This window comes from Centrocercus urophasianus, unplaced genomic scaffold (genome assembly GCF_019232065.1).
Source record: "Centrocercus urophasianus isolate 14NV4802_14NV808 unplaced genomic scaffold, USGS_Curo_1.0 seq_15, whole genome shotgun sequence".
Classification (NCBI taxonomy): Eukaryota; Metazoa; Chordata; class Aves; order Galliformes; family Phasianidae; genus Centrocercus; species Centrocercus urophasianus.
The window spans coordinates 12,721,198-12,746,751 of record NW_024884697.1 but is presented as its reverse complement, the minus strand read 5'-3'; the positions used below and the strand labels follow the sequence as shown (position 1 = coordinate 12,746,751).

General features: G+C 42.3%; 1 long non-coding RNA gene across 2 annotated transcripts in view; it reads right to left on the bottom strand.

Moving 5' to 3' along the window:
* Window positions 1-1,907: 1,907 nt before the first annotated feature.
* LOC122158634 overlaps window positions 1,908-25,554 on the bottom strand; it is a 96,640-nt gene continuing 72,993 nt past the window's right edge. For both annotated transcript variants that reach the window (XR_006168271.1, XR_006168270.1), the window contains exons 2-3: window positions 4,111-4,176; window positions 1,908-3,811 (exon numbers count right to left, since the gene is read on the bottom strand). This is a non-coding gene — a long non-coding RNA (uncharacterized LOC122158634). The remainder of the gene's footprint in view (window positions 3,812-4,110; window positions 4,177-25,554) is intronic.

The following is a 25,554-nucleotide window of genomic DNA, read 5'->3' as shown; positions in this document are numbered from 1 at the left end:
GTTCCCTTTAATTTTATCTTAAATTAATTTTATCTTAAATCTTACTCAAGACCAATGTATTGATACTGGGGTGATCAAGCAATGGCTCTATTTTTTTTCTTCCAAAATCCTGTCCCTTATCAGACATCAATTTTGGCTTTCTCCATTTCATTCATTCTAAATGCAATACTGATAACCCTCTAAATGAGCATGAGCCAATATTGTCCCACACAAAGAGAATCACTTTTTTTCCTTTTCTGATTTTCCCAACCATCTCATGCGAATCACATGAAAAAAAGCTTTCAAGAAAGGGATAATGTGCTTGTTCTAGCAGTTGCAACCCTGCCCGTGGCAGAGGGGTTGGAACTAGATGATGTTTGAAGTCCTTTCCAACCCACACCATTCTATGATTCTATGATTCTGTCTCCATAGATTTGGACATAGAAAAGCAGAGCAGCTTGGGTCCTGCTCTCTTGGTTTGGAATTTGTGTCGGGTTCTTCAGCTGCCAGACCCCTTCCAATCAAGACAGCATTGGCATTTGTTCAGCAGTTTTCTGGGTATTACTACACTAATGACTGTTCTTCAGAAGATTTATTATTGAGGGGACAGAGCACTGTGCTTCTGCTGGATGGAGCTGTGGGCTTAGAGTAGATAGCATATCTTTAGCAGGGACCATCTGTATCTGTAGCTGTTCTATGAGCTTTGCACTTTCTCTCTAGAGAAAAAGTAATTGCTTGCTATATTGTCCTGGTCAATGTGCAGATAGTGCTAGCTCAGGAAAGAGGCATGAAGAATTTGCCTGATCTGAGTGCTCATACCATGGCTCTGGGGTTAACATAGGGAACTTGCTATCATCATCACACAAACTTTGAGGCTGACATTGAAAGGAGATGGAGAGGCAGGGTTTGTGGCTATGAAGATTTTTTCCTCCATTTTTTATTACTAAAAGACTGGAGTTCACATCTCAGCTAGTTTACACAAGATAGAGATGTGAGCGATTTATGCACTGATGACATCAAAGATAACAGTTGTTTCCTTCTGTCTTGATTCCCAGTCCTTGTCTGTCACCATGGGCTGACCCCTGCTGATGCACATCATCTCTGTGTCCAAGGCTGAATTCCTCAGCAGCAGAGATAAGGTGTCCTTGGTTGCTGGCCCTTGCCAGTGGAGCAGCTTAATGGAGTCATTACTAGGTACGACAGAGCCAAATCTGCCCTTCAAGAATATGCTTTTTGGATGCGACAACCTAAAACAATGGAGGGGAAAAAAGACCAGGAAAAGAACCTCAACACTAAAACATCTACTGGCAAGTCAGAGTGGCAAAAGGCAGGCTCCCATGATAATAATCCTTTGAGACAGTATTGCATTTGGCACTCAGGCATCTGTGTGATCTGTGTCTTGAGAATCCTTTAGCAAGACGAGGAAAGAGTTTCCATTTTAAAAGAAAAAATACGGCAGAAACCGGGAGTGAAAACTCACCTTGTTTAATTTGTGGTGTGTCTATGCTTACATCCTCCATAAATCTCAAAGAAGGAGCCACTCATAGTTCTCCCACTCACCTTTAATCCACAGTGTTGCTTCTCTGTAGACTCGAAGTTCCAGAGAAATAGGATTTATCTTTGGATTTTATGTTTGTTTTTGTTGGTGGGAGAATTCTTCTGTTTTCTGAACTCAAGGGAAAATGAATCAATGTGCAGTGGGAGGCTTAGGCACAAAACTGAACAAGAATGAATTTCTTGTCTTTGTGAACTGGAGAGCATACTTCTCAACACCATTCAGTAAATAATTATTCACAGTCTTTTTACAATCTTTTGCTGTAGGTAAAAGAGAAATAATCTATAGTGCCAAAAAACCATTTCAGGAACTTGTGAAAATTTTATTTTGTAAATACAATCATCTCGAATATTGCAATATATTTTCTATTTGATATTCTGATAGCATAATTATCAAGCATTCAAAATTGGATAAAATCCCATTTTAATTTTTTTACACAATATTTGAAAAGGTAGTGTTTTTTCATATACTCAAAGCCTAAAAAACTTCAATGCATATTTCACAGATCATCACACAAACAAAACACATTGTAGAGACCTTGCTATTTGTGAAATGTTTTGACTCAAATAGCTGGTGATGAATAGAGACAGATATATGTGTATGTATGCATACATGTGTATATAAATACAGATTTGATGTGTGGTAGCACCTTTTTAACCAAGTATTATTTAATTGGAACTTATTTTGTAGGTATCTGAAAATAACGTGTAAGAAATGAATGCTACAAAGAGGGAAAGAAAATCAGGTTTTGGATTGTGGATGCACCCACGTGTGCTGAGGGAAAGGCAGAGGTGGCTGCTGAACAACTATCATCTTTGCAAGGTCTTGGCAAACGGGAGTTGAGCGTGAAGACTGGAAGACGGCCAATGTCACTGCTGTCTGCAAAAAGGGCAAGAAGGAGGAGATTGCACAAAGAGGTTGTGGAGTCTCCTTCTTTGGTGATATTCAAGACCCCTCTGGACCCCTGCCTGTGTGATCTTTAGCAAGAGGTTGGACTTGATCTCTTGAGGTCCTTTCCAACCCCTGCAATTCTGTGATTCTGTTTACATATTTGACAAGATGCTGTGCACTGCCATATCCATTCTTTCATATTAGAAAAGAGTGAATTATTTTTTTTTCATGATATAATCAGAGAAACATTTCTTACATACAGAAGACAAGATTGTGACGTTTCCAAAGTTTTCAAGGAATCTGGAAGGCATATGCAGGACTTGTAAACAGTAAACACACTGAACTGGTTTTAAGAGCTGATAGATTTCAATTTGCATGCGCCCATTTAAATCCATGTATAACCTCACTATGGCAACAGCATTGCTGGAGAGAATTAACATAGAGATAGAGTTGGTATTACTTTCCTCGTTTCAGACTGCTCAAATAACAATAGCATAGAGTGGAAGTGCCCGCTGTGCCAAAAACAATAAAGTGGATGCAGAGAGACTGAGAATTCTTGGCAATAAGTAGGCTGCAATATGAAGTATTTTTAGATTTGGATTCCTTTCATTGGATGTGCAAAGGATAAAACTCCTTGGAGCAAGTTCCCAGTCTTCTTGTTCCCTTTCTGGAAAAGTGCAATTCTTGGAAGTAAGATATGCATTTGATTCCAGGAGAAATCCTTATTCCTTTTGACTCTTGTTTGTTTGTTTGTTTGTTTGTTGTTTTAAATCAAAACTCAATACATTATACACTGACAAACTGCAAGATGTAGAGAAGTATTGATGACAAAAGGCTTTCCTACAGCCTCCTGAGGAATCGCAGTTACCTGAGGAATTGGTCTTGTTCAGTGTTTTCAGTGAAACAGCTCTCCTTCAGTCAGCAGTTCTGTGAGTTGTCATCACTGCCTCCAATGGTGCCATCTTGGATCTGGATTTTGGTGTGCTTTTTTTCAGATGGCACAGCTGGCAATTACCCCAAGGCATGAGCCTGGTCTCCAGTCCACTTTTGCAAGGATTTCATTTTCAACTCTCTACATAACAACAGCATGGCCATAGTTCTTGTTTAGGAAGGAGGATAATTTTGGTTTTGCTCTGCACAGAACCCTGCTCTTTTCCTGTTGAATTCAGTGATGAAATCCCTGTGAATTCAGTGAAAGCAGGGCTGAACCAGAAGCTCCTAACAAAGGCAACATTGTTTGATGTGGCAGGGGTCAGGATGTTGGCGATGCCTTTCCTCTTTGTGCTCACTTCCTCCCCTCATTAGGGCTGTGGCTTTTGTTTTTCCAGCTCCAGGGTGTCTGTTTGCCATTGGGCACCAGTGGTGTTTTCTGCGCTGTGGTGTCTCCTGTTGTATGAAACAGATGTTAGAGGATCCTTCAAAACATGACATCTATTGCAGGGCGATGGGATCTCTGCTCCTCCTTTAATCATAGAATCATAGGACATCCCAGACTGGAAGGGAACTGTAAGGATCATCAAGTCCAACTCATGTTTTAGATGCATAAAATCTAAGATTGGGCTTCTGTTACCCTCCAGGTTACATTTGCATGATTAATTGATTATTTCTGCTTTTTGTGTGTGGGATGTGTTGTTTAATGCAAGCAGTAAAAGGTAGCTTAAATCGCAAGAGGCTGTCTGAAGTACCTTTTGTCTTGTGTCCATCAGCAGTGTTTCCTACAGGCAGGATGTCAGCAAGCTTGATTTCCTGACCTGAAGTGGAAGCAAAACAGCATAAATGAAGGCTCAGAAATTGAGAATTAAGGAATGTATCCATACCTCAAATCTGGCAAGAGGCCCCCTGAGAAGCTCTAAGCTGTTGCTGCAGAGAGCTGATGAAGGCACCAACACCTTATCAAGGAGGTACAGGCACCCCAGGGACTACAGGGGACAGAGAGGCAGCCAGTGTTGAAAGGATGGTGGGTATTTTGTCAGGATCTGCCTTCAAAGTGTACATTTTTAAGTTGTGGTACATAATGATACTGGTTTTGCAGGCTGAACTATTAAAATGAATTACTGCCTATTTTCATTCTTTATAATTACTGTAAAAGTTAGAGAGATATATTTGTTCCAAATTAAATTTTATTCTCATACTCAAGTACGTGTTTAGATTAATTCTACCTGAAGTAGATAAACTGCTTTGATTTTATGAAGCAATCTGGTCAAATTTCCCAACTGGGTATCTTAAAAAGAGAAATCTGAAACATCAAATGTGCTGGCTGTCCACCGATGAGGAGACCTTTCCCCTACAGGGAAATCTGTATTTCATATTGTCCATTCCACATTTCAAAAGCACTTCAGCTATAAATTGCAAAGATATTGCTCAAATACATGTTTGATTACCTCTAGTATTTCTGAGGCTCTCAGAGTTGGCAGACTCATAGCAGCCAGCATTATGGAGCCCTTCTATTGTACTCTGCCTTGGGAGAGCTGAGGAAACTGTGTGAAAACAGTGTGTATGAAGGGGTGAGAGATATAAACTAACTCCATTTCTGGTATCTGAAGATTTCTCTTGCTTTAGAACTTCTCCTGGGAAAGCTGCAAAAATTCAACCTTGGTTGAATTAGGAACCCATAAACCTCATTTATCTGAATTTACATACAGAAAAGAAGTAGTATGATAAAAGAGAGTTTTAACTGTTCACCCTCCTCTGCAAATATAAACACAGCTTTTCCTATGTTTACGCAGAACTGCCTACAAAGGCCCTATGATGCAGGAAAGGGACACCCAAAGCCAGAGCCCAGCTCTGCCAGGGCTGAACACTTCGGCCGATTCCGCTGCTGCAGCGTGCGCAGCGATGGGGAGCGCTCTGCAGAGCAGCACATCTGTGGTCATGGAAGGCAAATCCAGGGCAGGGATTGAGTAGGAAGAGCTTTGGTCAGAAGAAGGAGTTGAGCAGTCAGGGAGAAGGATGCACAATTATTAGGAACGAGAATGAAATACTGCCTGAGCAGCAAGGATGAGTCAATGGGATAACTACCAGAAATTTACAGAAGTATTAGTACAATCATGAGATGGTCTTTATTAGAGCAGAGAGAACGCAGTGGAGGAGCAAGAAATAAGCTCCAGGTTAAGAACTGTAATGATGGAGAATTTGCTGGAGTTTTAATACTGGTGGAGGAAAACATGAATTTAGTTTTAAGATATTGGGAGACCTCGCAGAATAGGGCAAGGGAAAGATGTGAATCTGGCCACTTGTTCACAACTGCTGGTGCAGATGTGTTATTGTAACTGGTGAAAAGGATGTAGATAAGCAGATATAAAAGGAAAGCAGGATAGCATCTCCATCAAGTATAACCCTGAAAGAGAAAACAAACAAATGGGATAACAGGAAGAAAGTTTCAATGGGCAAGGATACACCTGGCTGTTGCAGGTGAGGGAAAGGTAGAGAAAAATGAGAGCAGCTCTTGTTCTTAGTAAAGAGATGGAGGGGCTGCTTCTGTGCAATGGAGGGTGAGAAGTTGGTGAGAGTGAGAAAACAAAATCAACATGCTGGAACCAGAAGCCTTAAGGTTTTGAGAAGCCTGGGGGAGAGCAAACAGCAGGCAAGGATAGAGGTGGAGCAGGGCAGGCAGCTGGAATGCCCTGGACTCTGAGGGAGAGGGAAAGAAACCCATTAACAAACTGGTTAGTGAGAAGCTTGAGGTGGGCAATGGAAGGGTGGGCACATGAGCTGCAGAATTAAAGCTGGAGAAGGAGATTGCATTGGAAGCTGAGCAGAAGAGAAGGTGGTGATTGGTGCTCACACACAGCCTTTTCACATGTGAATGTGGCTGTTTCTGTCAACTAAATTAAATTAAGAGATCTCATTGTCCAGATGATGGGTGGATGCTGATACATAGACCTCAGGAGCACAGAGTCTATAGAAAAAACTAATCTGTGGGTTGGTGGCCAAAATTTTGAAAATAAGCCCTAAAAAAAAAGCAGTGTGGTCCTAAACAGAATTAATCTTCCACTCCATCTTTCTGATGCTGTTGTGATGAAAGTGATGGATGTGATGGATGCATCTCTGCATCCATCTCCATCTGTCACAAGTGCACGTGGAGGAGTGATGTTTGGGGCAGGTCTCCCTCCCTGCTGGCTGCCAAAGCTGGTGCATGAAAGATATGGTGCATGGGACAGAAAGCAAGTGAGAGAAGGAACAGCTGCATAGTCTGAGGCTGGTGTGATGTTTGAAGACTAGGAAACTAGTAGCATTTATTTCATATGGGCCCCCTTTGAAGGCAACATAATTGCTTGAGATGACCTAACATGGTCATCCAAAGGCATCCCTGTCCATGGCAGAAGGTATTGCAGCCAGATCTGTGAAGATCCTTTCAACCCAAACCACTCTGTGACACTGTGATTCTATATCCAGCCACCCAGCAAGCTGTGAGCTGGCTGGAGTGGGACAGTTAGTGATGTATGGACAAGAAATTCACAGGGTCACAGTGGTTCTGGAGGCTTAATGTCTCCCTCTGAGCAACAAGTACTAGCAAGGACCACGTTTGTTTGCTGACCTCATCATGATGCTTTGTGTCAGTGAATGTATTTTCAGCTCTAAATGTGGTGCTCAATTGGGCAGGTTTCCATGGACTGGCCAAGCCTGTCACCACATGTGGGACATACACACCCAGCTGTGGCTCTTGCTGTTCCTCTCTGGGCTTGGCAAGGTGAACGTTCTACGTGGCAAAGCTTCCCTCGCTCCTCTGTAGGATCCTCCTCATTGCAAACCCTGCATCCATGTCTGAGGCTGAGCAGGTACTCTGAGCAGGTTCCACTTGGTGGTATGAGATCTCTCTGCTTCTCACAGTGCTCCATGCTCAACACAGCTCATTGCCACCTCTCTGCCTTGCCACTGCTGTGGCTGATGTGGAGACTGCCCACATCACTGCCTGCAGCGGGGCTCAGCCAGTGCTCATGATGCTGAGATAAGATCTGCTTATCACTTGTCTGTGCTCAGTGTATAAATATTAAGAGGAATATGTAAAAGAATCTCCTGAGAGCCACTTTATACTGATATTACTACAAATAAGTTATTGTCCTTTTATGGCTGAGGGAGAGATCTTGTATTTTACAGTGCATTGTATAACCTCTCTTATTTCTCTGGCGCTGGGAGTAGCCAGCAAATATCTATTCATAACAAAGAGGACAGCACTGGGATCACTGTGTAACAGGAGAAAGAAGGATGGTGGAAGGCTGATTTATGGTTGCTCAAACAAAAGTTTTATCTGTTCTCTCAGAGGCAGACTGCCTTGTTAAGTAAAACATACTGCTAAGTAAACAGGTGATAAATAATCTCTTTTATCGAGGCAATTTGAGCGGGTGGTATGAATTATTTCATTAAAAACACAAATAACTTTTACTGCTGATTTGACAACAAGCTCATTAATGGCTAGGTCCTATTTAATTCATCCGCAGATATCTGCTTTGGATTTACCCACTGCACACAGTATGGCAGTGCTTTATCTTGGGGGATGGTTTTTGTACAAATGAGACTTGAAAAAGCGGCCAACATTTAAAAGAACTGCAGCAGAAAAAGCCCTGGGGAATGTAGGCTAAACCCAGACATCCAAAGCAGTGTCAGATCCATGGGAAGCTCTTGGCTCCATCTCTGCCTATCAGTTTGCCTGGTACCTTCAGGCTGTTAACTCTATGTGAGGAAACATCCATAAAAGAGCCACAAACTGGGCATCCTTATCTCTGCTGTATCACAGTCCTTTCAGAGGAGCCCCAGAGATGGCTTTAGTTGTGTGGAGGACACAGAGGGAAAGGTGGGACAGAGCTGACAGCAGAAGGCACTGGCCCCTGGTGGGTCTCATCTGTTCTGGGCCCCCTCCCCTGAACATGGGGTTGAAAGCAACAGCTGCTTGGTTTCATTCTTTGTATTTACTGAAATCCCATTTTATGAACACCCCTGGCTGGAGAAAGCATACACAACTAAAAATAACTTGGAATGAATTTAAGCCAGAATCAGCCCACCTGGCAGTTCCAAACACAGCTATCTCCTGTTCCTTCCTTCCTTCCTCCCCTTCTGCCTCTCTGGCTAAGTTTAACCAGTGTTCAGGTGTCTTCCTGTACTGTGAAGATGAAGCAACCACTCTTTTCTCAAACCAGAGTGGTTTGATTGCTGGGGCTGATGTTCTTTTGAAGCATAGCAGGGTGATGCTAATGAGCTGCAAAGCTTCCCTTCCAAACATCAGCAGTCCAGACAGAGGTGGTGAGATGGGGTGCACTATTTGGCTGCCTGGCTTGAACTGCAGCCATGTCATCATGGTGTGTATGGACGGACCTGGTGGCCAACACCAAAATCACCATAAGTATTAAACACATGTTGTGGGTAACAGAGAGTCCCATCCTGGGGCCTCTACCTTCCCTTTACTCCTTCCAGCTTCACTTGGAATCTCAGCAGTGACCAGTTGAGTTACAACTGCCTGAAAGGAGATTGAGGTGAGGTGGCAGTTGGCCTCTTCTCCAGGTAATAGTGATAGGATAAGAGGGAATGGTCTTAAGTTGAGCTAGGGGAGGTTCAGTTTGGATATTCAGAAAAATTTGTTCTTAGAAAGAGTGGTCAGGTGCTGAAACAGTCTTCCCATGGAGGTGGTGGAGGCACTGCCCATGGAGGTGTTCAAGAAATGTGGAGACGTGGCACTGAGGGACGTGGTTAGTGGGCATGGTGGGCATGGATTGGTGGCTGGACTATGCGATCTTAGTGGTCTTTTCCAACCTTCATGATTCTATGATTCCTTCCATCACAGCTGAAGGGAAATAAACATATGTAGACACTGGAATGGTTTTATTTAGCTAGACTTTTTCTCCTGTGAAGTGTTTACCTCGTGTTCCTTTGAAAGAACATCTTCAACAAAGTTAAACCAAACATAGCCCTGAAGGAGAGATGGAATAGAGCTGCGCAGCCAGTCTTGCCTCTGGAAGCAGAGGATCCAGTCGCCAGCTATGGGTATTTTCCAGAGATGGCACTGGCTGCAGGCAGTTGTCTCTCAGCTTCTTCACCAATTCTTATGTGGACCTGAGCACGTCACCTAAACTACTAGCTTCTGCAATTCCATTTGTGAAATAAGAGTAAAGATGCCCACTTTTCTGAATAGCTTCTGGATCTACAGAAGAAAGACACCTGATGTATGATGTCTGAATATATAATCAGGACCAACAAGGCAGCCTGAAGGCCAGCTCCCAAGTCTTTGATGTGTTCATTCTGTCATTCCTCTGAGGACATGCTGCTGCCCTTGTGCACAGGCTGGTGATTGGAGCTGTGTGGGATATGGGAGGTTCCCATGCAGACACCACCACCCCACACTGCTCTGGAGGCCATCTCACATTCTGTTTGGACTGAAAATGGCGTTGCACGGTGTTAGCTCCAAGTTTCATCAGATGTTTCACTTTTTTGGCAAGGTGAATGTGCTCTGTGGCAAAGCGTGCCCAGCTCCTCTGTAGGCTTCTCATTGCAAACGCTGTATCCACAGCTGAGGCTGAGCATGTTCATACCCAGAACATTTCTTCAAACAGCCTTCATGTGAATTATGTCTGTGTTTTCTTTATTCCTTGTGTTCATAGTTCCATAAAATTCGCAATTGATTTCCTACAGCATGAGATGCTCATTTTAAGTCCATGGCTGCTGGCTACGTGTAGAGACTGTTGCTTTAGTATTTTCTCTGTTGCTTTTCTCACCTGTGTGATTGGATTTGTCGAACATCAGCATCACTGTTATTGTGTCTTTTGAAAGTTTACATTGCTCTCAACCTGCTTTGATTTGATTCTTGATAGCTCAATAATTTCTCATGACTATAGAGAAGAAATTATTGCTATTTCCATTAGGGGCTTGTTAATAAATTGAACTAGCCCTGGAGGAGGCCAGTCACTGGGCAAGGTTCAAATCTCCCATCCACACCAATTCTTTACCACCTTTCCCTTAGTCTTACTGTTATAAAATGCTCCTCTTTTTTTCAATGCACATAATTTTCTTACTGAGCACAGACTGAAAGGGTTTGGTATTATTTAATAAGATTTTTTAACAGGACTGAGGCTTTCAGCTGGGATTTGAAAACTATCACAGTTAACATGAATGGCTAGGGTAAATGCTGAAGCCTGAATAGGCAAAGAACACATAGAAAAGGAAGTGTTTTCAAATCTTCTGGGCTTGCAATTCATCCCAGATATAGTAGGAGCCAGCAGAAGCAGCTGCAGATCCATTAGTCATTGTCTTTGGGCACTCATGGGGGATGGTGGCATTTCAGAGGATTGGAAAAAATATGCATATGCATACACACAAACAGTTTATCCATAAAAATATCTTCAGAAAGAAGAGAAGGAAGGTTTTGGATAATTACAGAGCAGTCTGCCAAGCTTCTGTTCTAAGAAAAATACTAGAAGAAATTAGAGTATAGGAAAAAAGGGAAAAAAAAAGATAAGCAATAGCCAGCACATACCTGTAAAGAACATACCAAGTCAGACCAATTTAATTTATTTCTGAGAAAGAGACCTCGTTGGTAGGAAAAAATCGGTTGACTTAACATTTCTTGTAACAATTCTCCACAGATTCATTTATACTCTGATGAACAGGCAACACATCTCATAGCTATAGTTCTTTCTAGCCTAATCACATTGAGCAGGTATATGCTCTGCCTCTGCCCTGTCAGACTATCTCTCTATGTAACATATAGTCTGGTCATTGCCCCTGTACCCTCAGATCATCTTGCACATCTAAATACAGCTCTTCTTATGACTGAAGCTTTCTTTGATCTACTCTTAGATCTTCGTCTTGAATCTTAGCTTGCCACTTTTCATTCATTCTCTCCTCTTTGGCAACTTCCTCCTTGAAAAATGAGAGACAGTCTGGTTTAATAGATGATATGCAGACTGCTGGAGCTGATGAGCCTCTAGTCTGCCCTGAGCCCTGATGCCAATAGAAACAGTCTGTTTTTTGAAATTCTCTTTGAAATCCAGACTTAGCGACCACAACCAGTGCAAGAGGCTGTATAGGCATCCCTTGGGATCCGCATTTTAGTCATACAGCCCATATGCTGTAGGTAAACCTACAAAACTGCCAAGTTTAGCCTTGGGATTCAAAACCAGTATGTAGCAGAAAACTGTGGAGAAGAAAGTCTGCAGAAATTTCTTCTCATGAAAATTTTTGTATGACATGTATCATAGAATTGTTGAATCACAGAATCATAAAATGATTTGGGTTGGAAGGGACCTTAAAGCCCACCCAGTCCCAACCCCCTGCCATGGGCACGTCTCACCAGCTCAGGCTGCCCAGGCCCCATCCAACTTGACCTTGAATGCCTCCAGGGATGGGACACCCACAGGTTCTCTGGGCAGCTCTGCCAGGGCCTCACCACCCTCTGAGTAAAGAATTCCCTCCTAGCATCTAATCTGAATCTATACTAGTGAACATAACAGGGTCTTGGTACAGATCTGGGCACTTGCCTGCAACCATCCCAGCTATTTAGCTTCTGACATACTGCCTGGCATGATTCTGGTCTCTGCCAGCTGGCAGTCCACAGGCTATTCCCAGCCCCAGTTTGGAGACAGCAGTAAGCCTGAAACTCTTCTGTATATGCAATATGAATGGGGATAAAGGAATGTAACTAAATGGATGTGCTCTCTGCCATGCCATTTGTCCTTATGGCAAAAGGACAAGTGCCAGCCCAATTTAATTTACCAGTATAAGCAAAGAGATTGCACAAATATTGTGCAAGGACTTGCCCTTTGACCGAGAGGTAACTGGTTAAGAGGTCTTTAGCTATAGCACAGTACAACACTGCTCCAGATTTCCTGCACCCAGAAGGCCACTAGTGAAGTTCATCATCAGTATTCTATCCCTCATTGACGCTCACAGTGACAAAAAAAATTGGTTCAACCAATAACACTAAAGCTTAAGGACAAGTAACCCGCAACAAAGATAAAACATGGGGAAGCTGGAAAATATAGATCTTAATGAGGATTATATTCCCTGTGTCCCTTGCCAAAATAAATAGCTGCTTGAGTTCAATGGGATGGCATCCCTTTTTGGGTTATTGTGGAAATCTCCAGCTCTTCAAACCACTTGGAAAAAAGAAAGCTAAAGATTGAGTCTATTCGCTGGAATTCATGGGGCAAATGTGAATCTGATTCTGGTCACATCTTGTCTTCTCTGAGCTGTCAGGGACAGACTGCAGGTTTGCTGGTGTCTTGGTGGCACATGTTACCAGATTTTGCAAATAATACTGCACTGTGCCATTTTCTAGGAAGACACTTCCTCCATATAACAGGATCTGCTCTTCTGTAGCAGAAAATTTATTGGCCTGCTATGTCAGTCTTCCTCACATTTCGCCCTATTCCAATTTATCCTTCCTTTTCTGTTGGAGTGGGAGCCGCCATGTGGAAGACCTGTGAACCCACAGCATTTGGCTGCACTATGGAAGGGCTGGACCACACATTTCAATAATTTAGACGCCAAGAAACTCATTATTATATATATAATTATTATTGATATTCTACATCAAGAAGCCCTGACGCTGGATCTCCTCTACGGTTCAGGGAAGACATTTATTTTGGGATTCTGAATGAAGCCTCAGGTTTTCTTCCTAGTGAATGAAGCTGCAAGATTTCCTCCTACTCCTGTAACCAGAGATGTTGAATACACCTGCGTGTTTTTTCTGTTGTTTCAGATAGTTCTGTTCAGTTTTCCAAGATACTCAAAGTTGATCCGTTTCACAGAATCACAGAATCACAGAATTGTAGGGGTTGGAAGGGACCTCCAGAGATCATTGAGTCCAACCCCCCTGCCAAAGCAGGTTCCCTACAGCAGGTCGCACAGGTCGGCATCCAGGCAGGTCTTGGACATCTCCAGAGAAGGAGACTCCACCACCTCCCTGGGCAGCCTGTTCCAGTGCTCCGTCACCTCACTGTAAAGAAGTTCTTGCGCACATTTGTGCGGAACTTCCTATGCTGCAGTTTCCGGCCGTTTCCCCTTGTCCTGTCTCCACTCACCACTGAAAAGAGTCCGGCCTCGCCATTCTGCCCCCCACACCTTAGATATTTATAGACCTGGATCAGGTCCCCTCTCAGCCTTCTTTTCTCAAGGCTGAACAGACCCAGTTCACTCAGCCTTTCCTCACAGGAGAGATGCTCCAGGCCCTTCACCATCTTTGTGGCCCTCCGCTGGACTCTTTTCAAGAGATCCCTGTCTTTTTTGTACTGGGGAGCCCAGAACTGGACGCAGTACTCCAGATGAGGCCTCACCAGGGCAGAGTAGAGGGGGAGGATCACCTCCCTCGACCTGCTGGCCACGCTCTTTTTAATGCACCCCAGGATGCCATTGGCCCTCTTGGCCACAAGGGCACACTGCTGGCTCATGGCCAACCTGTCATCTACCAGGACACCCAGGTCCCTCTCCGCAGAGCTCCTCTCCAGCAGCTCATCCCCCAACCTGTACTGGTGCATGCAATTATTCCTCCCCAGATGCAAGACTCTACACTTGCTTTTGTTGAACCTCATCCGGTTTTAACTGCCCAGCTCTCCAGCTCTCCAGCCTGTCCAGGTCTCGCTGAATGGCTGCACGGCCTTCAGGCGTGTCAGCCAATCCTCCCGACTTCGTATCATCAGCAAACTTGCTGAGAGTGGCCACTATCCCCTTATCAAGGTCATTGATGAAGATGTTGAACAAGACCGGACCCAGCACAGACCCCTGAGGAACACCGCTGCTTACAGGCCTCCAACCGGACTCTGCACCGCCAACGACGACCCTCTGCTCTCTGCCAGTCAGCCAGTTCTCAACCCACCTCACTGTCCACTCATCTATCCCATACTTCCTCAGCTTTGTTGTAAGGATGTCATGGGGGACAGTATCAAATGCCTTGCTGAAATCAAGGTAGACTACACCCACTGCTCTTCCCCCATCCACCCAGCCAGAGACAACATCATAGAAGGCTACCAGATTGGTCAAGCACGACCTCCCCCTGGTGAACCCGTGCTGACTACTCTTGATAACCTCCTTTTCTTGCAGTTGTCTGGAGATGACATCCAGTACAAGCTGTTCTATCACCTTTCCAGGGACAGAGGTGAGGCTGACTGGCCTATAATTGCCTGGATCTTCCTTCTTGCCCTTTTTGAAGACTGGATTGACAGCATGTAATGATGCTCATGGTGCAGGACCATCTTCTCTTGGGAGAAGCAAAATATTTGTTTATAAATATCAAAAGGGAGGTGGGAGGTAATTGAATGAGGCCAGGCTCTTCTTGATAGTGTGTAGCAATAGGATAAGGAGTACTGGCCTAAAACTTGTACATAGGAAGCTCCGTACTAACATGTGGAAGAACTTCATTATGATAAGGGTGACAAAGCACTGGAACAGGTTGTTCAGAGAGGTTGTGGAGTCTCCTTCTATGGAGATATTCAAGACTTGTCTGGACACTTATCTATGCAACTTATTGTAGGGTACCTGCTTTATCAGGAGGTTGGACTCAATGATCTCGAGGTCCCTTCCAACCCCTGTGATTCTGTGATTCACAGCAAGATCTGTTTTTTTTTTTTTTTCTGTTAGTTTGAATAGATCTGATTTGCTTTGGTAGACATTTATTCTGCTGAGGTGTACTGCCAGAACTGAAGGACACAAGATTGCCCATTAGCTCTGCTAAGGTCAATTTTGGACACCTAGATCTTATTTCAGGGCTTCACAGTGCCCCATGTGTCCTTTCAGAGCACTGAAAATTAACCCTTCCTTGTGCATGGTTGGCTGATGTCCCTGTCCACTTGAAGCAACCTGAAACAAACCACGAGGCAATTCTGAATATCTGGGGTATTGTCCACGGTCACTAAGGAAGGGTTGATAAATGGATGATATTCAGGACATGGTGATCCATATATAAATTCACTTTCTTTTATTTTTTTCTTCTTTACAGCAGTCTGGTGTCCTCGTGGACTCAGACTGAAACAGTCTATGGGCTTATAAATGCACACTAACATTGATCACAACTGGCATACTGTGGTATAAAATGCTAATACTTACAAGATCTCAAATGCTTAAAAGGCACATCCATACAGAGATCGGGTACACGTGTATGACATTTTTAGAGAAACACTGATGAGTCAGAGAATAGATCTACCAGTGACTTCAGCAAGGCTTTGGCATCATTCCACACAACAGTTTTGTAAACAAGCTAATAAAATATAGGTTTGATAAGTTTAAATCTCGTGGAAAATTGTCCTCAAAGGACAGCTGTCAATGATCCACAGTCAGACTTATAAGTCTTATGGAATAGATTTTCTATGAGCCGGTTTCAGGCCACACAGAAGCCAACGTATCCATTAATGGTCTTGACACAGAAATAGACCATACCCTCACTAATGTTGTGGATGATCAAAGCTGAGAGAGAAGAGAAATGCAAACACTTTAAAAGGCAGGATTAGGGTTGAAAAAGTTCCCAACCAGTTACAGCAAGAACCTAAAATAAATAGCCAATAATCCCATAAGAATAAGGGAAAAGTATGATGTATATGGAGAGTAATAGGTGACTAGATAAATACAAATTGGGCAGCTGCCTAAGCAACAGCTCTGCAGAGGTGGAGCTGGTGATTAAAGGTGAATATGAGTCATAGGTTTTGTGCTGCTATGAAGGAAGACAGATGCCCCACTCAGATATGTAAAGAGGAGTCATATGTAATTTGCAGTCAGTATTTCTCCCTTTATTTTATTCATATCTTCAAAACTACCACAGTTTTATCCATTTTGGGGCATCACATTTCACCACGCCAGCTGGACAGTGCTCCATGGAAGGCAAGGATATTTTTTTTTGCCTGGAGATAAAGAAACTAGTCTGAAAGGAACATAAATATTTGTATTGATTCATATAGAAAAGATAGGGCTGAAGGGGGGAAAAAGCTATGGTAATGCTCTTCAGATTATTATAACAGATTGCTACGCAGGGAAGGGGGCCTAATTGCTTATGTGCCAAGTATAGGGCGGCAAGTCTCATGGAAAGACTTTGGGACAAACTTAAGGATAAATAAGTTCTGGCCTGGAGGACCTGCAGCATTTTAAGGAATAGACTGTAAACCTGTGCTGAAGTTATGAAGTGAGATGAGATGGCCTCTCTGCTCCCTGTTACTCCTGTCAGAAATGATTCCACAATCTTGTGACCATTTTTTAAATTCAGTATGCGGAATTTATGTCAGTCCATGTTCTACCTGATTTGTTAACTTTTTTATTATTTCTCCAATATTCTTCTCCTAAAATTATCCCTCCCATGTGCTCTGATGGCCTTATCTGTCTTTGCTATCCTTCTCTTTTACCTTTCATATACTTAGTTTTCCTCACAACAACACCAGGAATAGCAATGTTCACATTCAAAGTACATGTTTTCACCTTCTGATATTTAAGCCTGCAAAGGTGAATATTGGTTTTTGCTCTTTCTTATTCTTCTTTGCATTTTTGGAAGGGAGATGGGTTGTGTCCTGTCTGACAGGCATCTTTCTCTCGTTCACATAGGCTGAAATCTGCACAGTAGGGACCTAAACAAAAATGTGGTTTACAACATCACAAACAAAGGGTAAGAAAGAAAAAATATTACAAAACTGAGATTATTCTAAAGATTTATGCCAGTTTTCACTTCAAGTTAGACATTTAAACAAGAGACTTGAGTGGCAAGCCTAGCTGGCTCCATGCAGTCATCCAAGACAGAGAAGCATTTCTGGCATATGATTAATTCTGACCAACACCCAAGTTGCCTGCTGGTGTTGCCAACCTCAGAACCCAAGGAAGATGAGGCTGCTGGCCAGGGGCCACAGTAGCTGGCTGGGTGGTGGGCAGGTGCTACAGGAGTAGCAATCATGAGCAGGAGGCAATTAATAAATTACCTAGCAAAAGGGACAGCAAGTTGTTAAGGGAATGTCAATCAATTTTTTCTGAGATTATGGGAAGATATTTGCAGCAACTGCCTTTTTTTACAGTTCTATACATGGCTGTAATATGTTCCAGGAATCTCATTTTGAGTGCTCTGCTTTTGTTGACCTTAATTTGGTTAATGTTAAATTTTTACAGATTTTGGTCAGATAACAAATTAATTTTATCTGAAGAAAATAACTCGGTGAAGCTGTGTGCAAATCCTGCTTTTTTGGTGAGCAGTATCTCCTCTCCCTTGCTTGACCCTTAGCTGTAATTCTTCCTACAGATGATCCAGGGTGGTTGGAGAGCTCCTTCCTGCCTGGCTCAGACAGCTGGATAATTTCAGTTTTCCACTTGGGAAGTAAGAAATTCCAACCACAAGTCCCTGTGATTCACCTCTCAACTTTGTGTCACACCTGCTGCTTGATCTTTCATAAAAAATGTGGGCTTTTTCATTTGAGGAAAGGGCTGCATGCCCCGGCTGAACTGACAGAGCCCTCCAATCATCAGCCAGGACCAAAGAAATCATTTTCCTCTTCTCTAAGCCATGTTTCTGGCACCTCCCTATTGACCTTTCCTTTCCTATTGCATAAACCTTATCTTTGCTCACAAGTCCTTCCTCAAGACCAGTGCTTCTTATCATCTCCTGTCCACCACCCACCATCCCGTTGTCACATTTTCCAGCAAACACTTTGACTGTCAGCCATGGCCAGCACTACTGGGGGGAGCTCCCCAAAGTCACCTCCATGAATCCCTTGGTAAACCATCCTGAGACAACAGCCACACCAGGCTGAGCCCACTGCCTCAGGTGTGCACGATGGTTTGTCCTTGTTCTCCTCTATTAGTCAGTGCTTGCCCGTTCTGGTGCTATATTTAAATGGTGAGCACACCCTGTCCTTTCATTTTGTGATTGCACAGTGTCTCATATAATGGCGTATGGCTTCATGACTTGTGCTGTTAGGAATGGATGCAAAACAAGTAAATAATATTAATGCTAATAAGAGCCTTTCCTTACTTCCTGCTTTTGTCTTCCTTTTCTTTGTTTCTTTCATCTTCACTGTTATATTTGTGTTTCTATTATAAAAGAACTACTCAAATGCAGCTTGTGTTTTTTAACTTCCCAAGAGAACACTCGCTTCTTTGTCCAAAGTTACAAAACCTGAATATTGAATCAACCAACGTGGAAGCTGGTTTTAATCAAATATTTTACCTTGGTGGGCCTTGCTGCTGTTTAGGAAAATAATCCATTTCTGTCTCCGCAGAAGCCTGTGTTCTCTTTTGAATCCAATCCTTGATTCATTTGATTTTCTGCTTAGTTTGATCAGTACCTCAAAGAACAGCTCTTTTGTATTAAATAATAAAGTAGCTTACACCTTTCTGTTTGATCACTTTAAGAACCACTCCTGAATAATTTACTGGAAAACATCCTCACTTTTCCACAGACACATCACTAGACATGACATGCAAAATATAGGATATTTACAGCTATGGCAGGCTAATTTTTGTATTTTTCTTGCAAAAAGTAAATTTATTTTTGTGTTTAAGTCATCCCCTAGCTACTTCTATATCTGAGAAAAAATCCACTAAGTGGTTTTGGATAGACACTTGGATTCTGAAGTGTGGCAGAGAGAAAATCTCTGTATTTTACATGACAGTCTGGTCAGTGATATTGATGTGGTAGAAGACTCATATGTAATTACTCATTTTGGCATGCTGAACCTGTCCCTGCTTTCCTAGAGAATGCTCTGAGCAGCAGCTCAGGGAAACAGCTGACCACAGTGTTCTTCTGAAGTCTTCCTCAGGATGGGACATTGCAAAATCCTTTACTAATTTTACTGTTGTTTATTATAGCAAGATATAACATTTTAATAAAGCTCAACTTTTTTGGTGTTGTCTTATTTAGCAAAAACTGTCACTAGAAGCCTGGACTTAAGAAATCAAAAGAAAATACACACATTTTAGGCATAAAATACCAGATTGTCATTAAATAACGAGGAATTTCAGCTTCTGGTGTGTCTGGGCAGCAGCCTGATGGAAAGGATGGGATTGGATTTTTAGTGCAAGCAACACGGTCCCCATTTGTATGTTCAGTGCATTCCAGAGAATTAATGGCTCTGAAAATGACCTACTAAAATGGTAAGAGTTATCTACATATTCCATTTATTTTATAATAGCTGTTAATCTTACACAGCTCATTTTGATAAAGCAGATCATCAGATCCTGATTTTTCCGTGCTTAATTTAAACTGTAATTAACTGTGCATTATACATGTAAATTGTGATGCAGAATTCTCTAAAAGTAAATGAGGATGGAAATACAGTCCAAAAACAAGTGTAAAAAATTGAATTGCTAAATTCCTACCCAAGTGGGAAAAGAGCACCAGATTGTATTATAGAAACAGAATAGCTAGAAAACATAACAAGCCAACCATTTACAATGTGTTCCCAGGTACAGCATGAGGACGAAAGGGAGATAGCAATGTAAGGAGCAATGCCACCCAAGTTTCCTGCCCAGTTGTGTCCCTTCTGGGCAAAGCTTATTTAATGAAGTCTGGCTGCTTCCATAGTTCAAAATGCAGAAAAACTGGAAGAGATGATGTAAATGTCAATGGGAAGGCCATGGCGCTGCATTGCCTGGTGAAAGGAACAGGTATATACAGCTTGAACACTCAGTTAGGCTGACTAAATATGTCACGTTGACCCTTGGTTCAACCCTCTCTCTGAAGCTTAGTAGAACCAGACATACAAATAATGGCTTTTTCTTATGCCAGCAGACACACTTGCGTAGCTGGGCAATACTCTGGCTCTAGGAACTCATCTGGTTTGAAACAAACCCTCCATTCCTACCATAGCACTCTTTCCACTGAAACCAGGATGAGCCAGTATTTATTTTTGAAAGCAGATCAATAAACAGCCATGTTGGAGCTTGCAAAACTTCTTGGTGTGTAATTATTACTGCCCTGTGACTACTGTATCCCTGTGCAATGGACACTCATTGAACATAGTTCAATGCAATATTTCATGAGTTAAGAGAACACTTTTCTTTATTAGAAAGGCTTCTTATTGTATTCCAGTACTAAAAGCTCCTTTACATGTTTAAAGAATAAATCTCTTACATTGCTAAAAAACAAGTCTAAAATGATTACTTGGTTTATATGTCTAGGGTAATCAAACAGAAGTCATTTTAAACGCATTCTACATCACTGCATAGCTTGCAATAAAGTAATTTTTTCTATTTTTGTGAGGGAAAATCATAAAAGGTACTATCAAGTTTGGTGATACATGGCAAATTTCTTGGCACAACCAATGAAAAGCAAAAAACCATTTCATTGGATTATACCTGAAAATCCTTAGTAATAAGCTCACAGCTGTGAGAAAGTGAGACGTCCAAAGCAACTCTTGACAGATTTACAGGTTTGTCATGTGTAAAGTAAGGAAAACTCTTCATGAGAGCAAACTCCAGGTGCCTACAGAAGGTAGCATGAACACAGCCATTGTCTTGACAATCTGGGGAGACCCCTATGTCTGTTCTGCACCTGATCTCTGTACAAAGAAAACTTCACCCTGCAGTTAGAGCAGGGTTGCTCTAACTCAATTCAACTCTCATAGATGCTAGGACATAAGGCAGAGGTCATTTGCCCATAACTAATCCTATTGTAGATCAGTACTTCTAATGCGATCCACCTGCTGATCTGTAAGGTCATTTCTTCAGTCCCTCATGTCCTGCAAAGTCATTCTTCAAGTCAACATCTTCATTAGAGACCTGGGTGAAGGGGTAAAGTCCACCCTCAGCAAATTTGCAGATACAGAGCTGGGAGGAGTGGCTGACACAGCAGAAGGCTGTGTTGCCATTACTTCAAAAAGACCTGGAAAGTTGGACAGAGAGGAACCTGATGAGGTTTAGCAAGGCCGAGTGTAGTCTTGTACCTGGGGAGGAATAACCTCATGCATCAGTACAGATTAGAGGATGACCTACTGGACCTCTGCAGAGAAGGATCTATGTGTCCCAGTGGACAACAGGTTGGCCAAGAGCCTGCTGTGTGCCCTTGTGGACAACAAGGCTGATAGTATCCTGGGGTGCATTTAAAAGAGTGTGATCAGCAAGTTGAGGGAGGTGATCCTCCTCCACTACTCTTCCCTGGTGAGGCCACATCTGAAGTACTGTGCCCAGTTCCAGGCTCTCCTGTTCAAAAAAGACAGGGATCTCTTAGAAAGAGTCTAGAGGTAGGCCACAAAGAGGATGAAGGGCCTGGAGCATCTCCTGTATGAAGAAGGGCTTAGAGACCTAGGGCTGTTCAGTCTGTGGAAAAGAAGACTGAGAGGGGATCTGATCAATGTTTATAAGTATCTAAATGGAGGTGGGAGGCAAATGTATGAGGCCGGGCTTTTCCTGGTGCTATGTAGTGATAGGACAAGGAATAAAGGCCAAAAACTGGAACATAGGAAGTTGCATAGAAACATGCAGAAGAACTTCTTTATGGTAAGATTGAAGGAGCCCTGGAACAGATTGCCCAGAAAGGTTGTGGAGTTTCCTTCCTTGGAGATGTTCAAGACCCTGGCTGGATGCCTAACAATGCGATCAATTGCAGGGTACCTGCTTTAGTAGAGAGATTGGACTTGATGATCTGGAGGTCCCTTCCAACCCCTGCAATTCTGTGATTCTGATTCTCTGGCCATTGGGCAAATTCTGTTGTTCTGTTTTGTTAGGGTGGGCCAATGAATTCTGTCTTCTTTTCTCTACTTTTGTTCAGTTATTGGTAGCTGTGTACTCCAAATTCATACATTCACAGAATGGTTTGAGTTGGAAGAGACTGTTAAAGGTCATCTAGTCCAACTCCCCTGCAATAAACAGGGACACCTACAGCTAGAGCAGGTGCTCAGAGCTCTCTCCATCCAGACCTTGAATGTCTCCAAGGACGGGGCACCTGCTTCTCTTTGGGGAACCTGTTCCACTGCCTCACCACACTTTACTGTAAAAAAAATACTTAATTATTTTATCAAATCTAAATCTCCCCTTTTTTTTTTGTTTGAAACTTTTCCTCTTGTCCTGTCACAACAGACCTTGCTGAAGAGTCTGTCCCCTTCCTTCTTACAGCCCCTCTCTCACCTTGTTGTCATAGGGGAAATGTTCCATCCTTGAGATCTCTTTTGTAGCCTCCTCTGGGCCAACAATTGTTATTGTTCTTTATCTCATCATTTTATTATGAGTATTTTGGTACAGATCTCTAACTGAAAGTTGTTTATATGGTGTTTGATAAACCTATTGCTTCTCCATAGTCCACACTTTGTGAAGACATTATCTGTGTTAAACCAAGCAGCCCTTCCCTTGCCTGCCTGAACCTTGCATCACAGGCAGGGTCACAAGGGCTCTGAGACACACTGTCCAAGTCAATAAACATGACAACAATGGTAGCAGTTACTCTTGCTAGAACAATGGTGCCACGTAAAGTCATATTTATTTTCATGGCCTTTGTTTGCAACCTGTTGATTATAAGACTTTACTGTTTTGCTCTTCTGACTAAGCTGTTTGCCTTTTGTTGTATCTCATCTGCACATGAACAGATGAACAGATATCCCCAACAAACCCAGGCTGCCAAACACCCCCTGGGACTCCAGTCCCTGTGCCAGATATTTGTTACATAGCAGTACACAGCACTGCAGGGAGATGATGTCCCTTTGACTATGCCAACAGTGACATCAAAGCAATCATTTAATTTCTGGCATACTGAGAACACTTTGAAGAATGTAAATGGTTTTACAATGAAATCTGTAAATTTTCAGCATCTTGCTATCAAATGCTTTCTTAAAGTCACTGAAGCGTGAGAGTTGCCATTAATTTCTTTGTTCATTATTATTATGTAGTGTGAACACGTGGTCAATGAAGGAACTACTAGGAAGTAAACCAACACACCATACTTAGTGTCATGGTAATTTCTGTTCAGAATAATTGTACAAGACCCCTTCTTGGACCATGATGCACTTCCAGTTGCTTCAATCACTTAAAAATCTCTTAGGCAATTCTGTCATAGTGTATTTCCCCTTTTTCTTTGAGGTGTGTTTTAGTGCTTGTGCTCTACTGTAGTTTCATTCTTCGTATCATTTGAGTAGAAATGCACTTGTTTTCCCACCTGACAGTATTTATAGCTCTGCAATTTGCCCTTGGAAGTTTTCAGTTTGCATTAGATAGTCTTTGTGAATAACCAGCTCTTTTCACTGGAGTTCTTACTTGAAGTACCACATTCAGTCCTCTTTCAGTTGTGGGACTATTTAGTACACGAGAGAAGTAGTCCATGATGCACACTGACACAGCTTGCCCTTCCCTTTGTTTCTGTGCTTGTTGCAATTTTCTTCTCTTTCCTTCCTTTGGAAAGTCCCAACAAATTCCAAGCCATATCAGGGAATGTGCTTCTGATGGGTCTCCACGTCAGTCTACATGATTGGAAAGGCGTTCAAAGTCCTTCCAGATGGAAAACTCATTTGAAGGAGTAAGAGTTGGCAACCATCCCATGATGCTTCCTATTACATGACTAAACTATTGACTTTGGTGATCCCTTTTCATGAGCCTTTTAATCAGAAAAAACAGTAATTTCAATAGCCTCTTTGACCATAACATTGAATCCTTCATAATCAGATGCAGTTAAAAGTGGAAAGATTAATCTTGCTCTAAGGATGAAATACTTGAAATGTATAAAATATTTATTTTCCTTTGCTTCAAGAGAGTGATGTGGAAAAATCTTGATCAGAGATCTTTTTTTTTTTTTTTTTTCTTTGCAGACTACTATCAGAAGTACTGATTTGTTTTATATGTAAAACAGGAACTCATGCAATATAGCTTATGTGATTATACACATTTGCAAATAAAAGAAGTGATACGATAAGATGACCATTTGTAAATCAGTGTGGAGTAGTCATCATCTCCAGTTTTATTAATATTAAAACAACACCAAAGCCTGTCTGAGCTGCTTTAATTGATATTAAGCTACATGAGCGACAAAACTGATTGCTAATGCTGGAGAACAACTGCTTGCGTGAACACTTTCGGAAGACTAGTAATGCCAAGCCACTAAAAATGGCGGGAAAGTGCTCTACATAACCAATCTTTGCTTCATGTCGCGGGATAATGATGGCTTGCTTCTTTGTGCAATTAATTCATGTTTGTTTCATTAAAGCCGGAACCATTCTGTCATTATTTGTCAGTTTCTAACACTGTGTCTTAGGGTGGTACCTGCACTTTGATAAAAATCTCCACACATGAACTGAGACTCTTGTCAGGACACCATCAAGAAAGCTGCCAGGCTGACCCAGATTAAACTTGGCTTGAAAGCTTCTTGGAGAGCACAGTGGAGTGCACTGCCCTTGTGACAGACACCTGGAAAACAGCTGCCTCATGCCACCCAAGAACAAAGTTGTTTACAAACCGTACAAGACACATCACACATGGCTTTAACCCTGTATAGCTAGAGGTGTAAGACAATAGCATGCACTGACTTCTCCACACTGAGAATGAAGAAACTCCTCCACTTGTTAAGTGCTGTGAACCAACAGGCCAATTGACTGCTCTGGTAAATCCAAGTACTGTCATCGCAGCAGGTCAGGAGCACAAAGGTATGGGTTAACAGGTTCCTCCAAAGCCAAGCACATAAATAACTTCATTGAAATACAGCAATGTATCAGATATCCCTTTGCTTTCAATACTAAAGATAAACAAAGGCCCCACTGTCACCAAATCACAAGAGCTTGTTGGGCTTGATGCTATTTTTTGCTGAGTTCCTTAAGAATTAGAGGATAGCTGGCAATTCTGTTTGCAAATACATGCACTCCTGTTGGACTTTGGAAGTATGAAAGACTGGAAAAGCCATGGCTGTTCTGCATGTGAAGGGAAGACAAATGAGCTCTAAAACTACCAGACAGTATTTTTGCTGTCTCCTGTTTAGGAAATTTTCTGTTACAGAGATGTATAGAGCTGAAAACCTCTATTAAAATGTGTTTGGTATCCAGTCACAACTTCTGCATCTAGTATGGTCCACCTAGAATAGAAAGTGGCCACCAGAAGGAAGCTGTGCAGACAGGCACTGCTTGATGCATTGGGAAGTCCTGTCCTTCTCCTCGTTGTTTAAAAGATCAGCAGCAGCAATCTGCGTGCCTTGCTTGGCAGCCATCCCATAGCACAAGAACAGTGTGTGATAGATTCTCTAGTTTTTAGGCTTGTGTGACTACATCTTAGGCTTT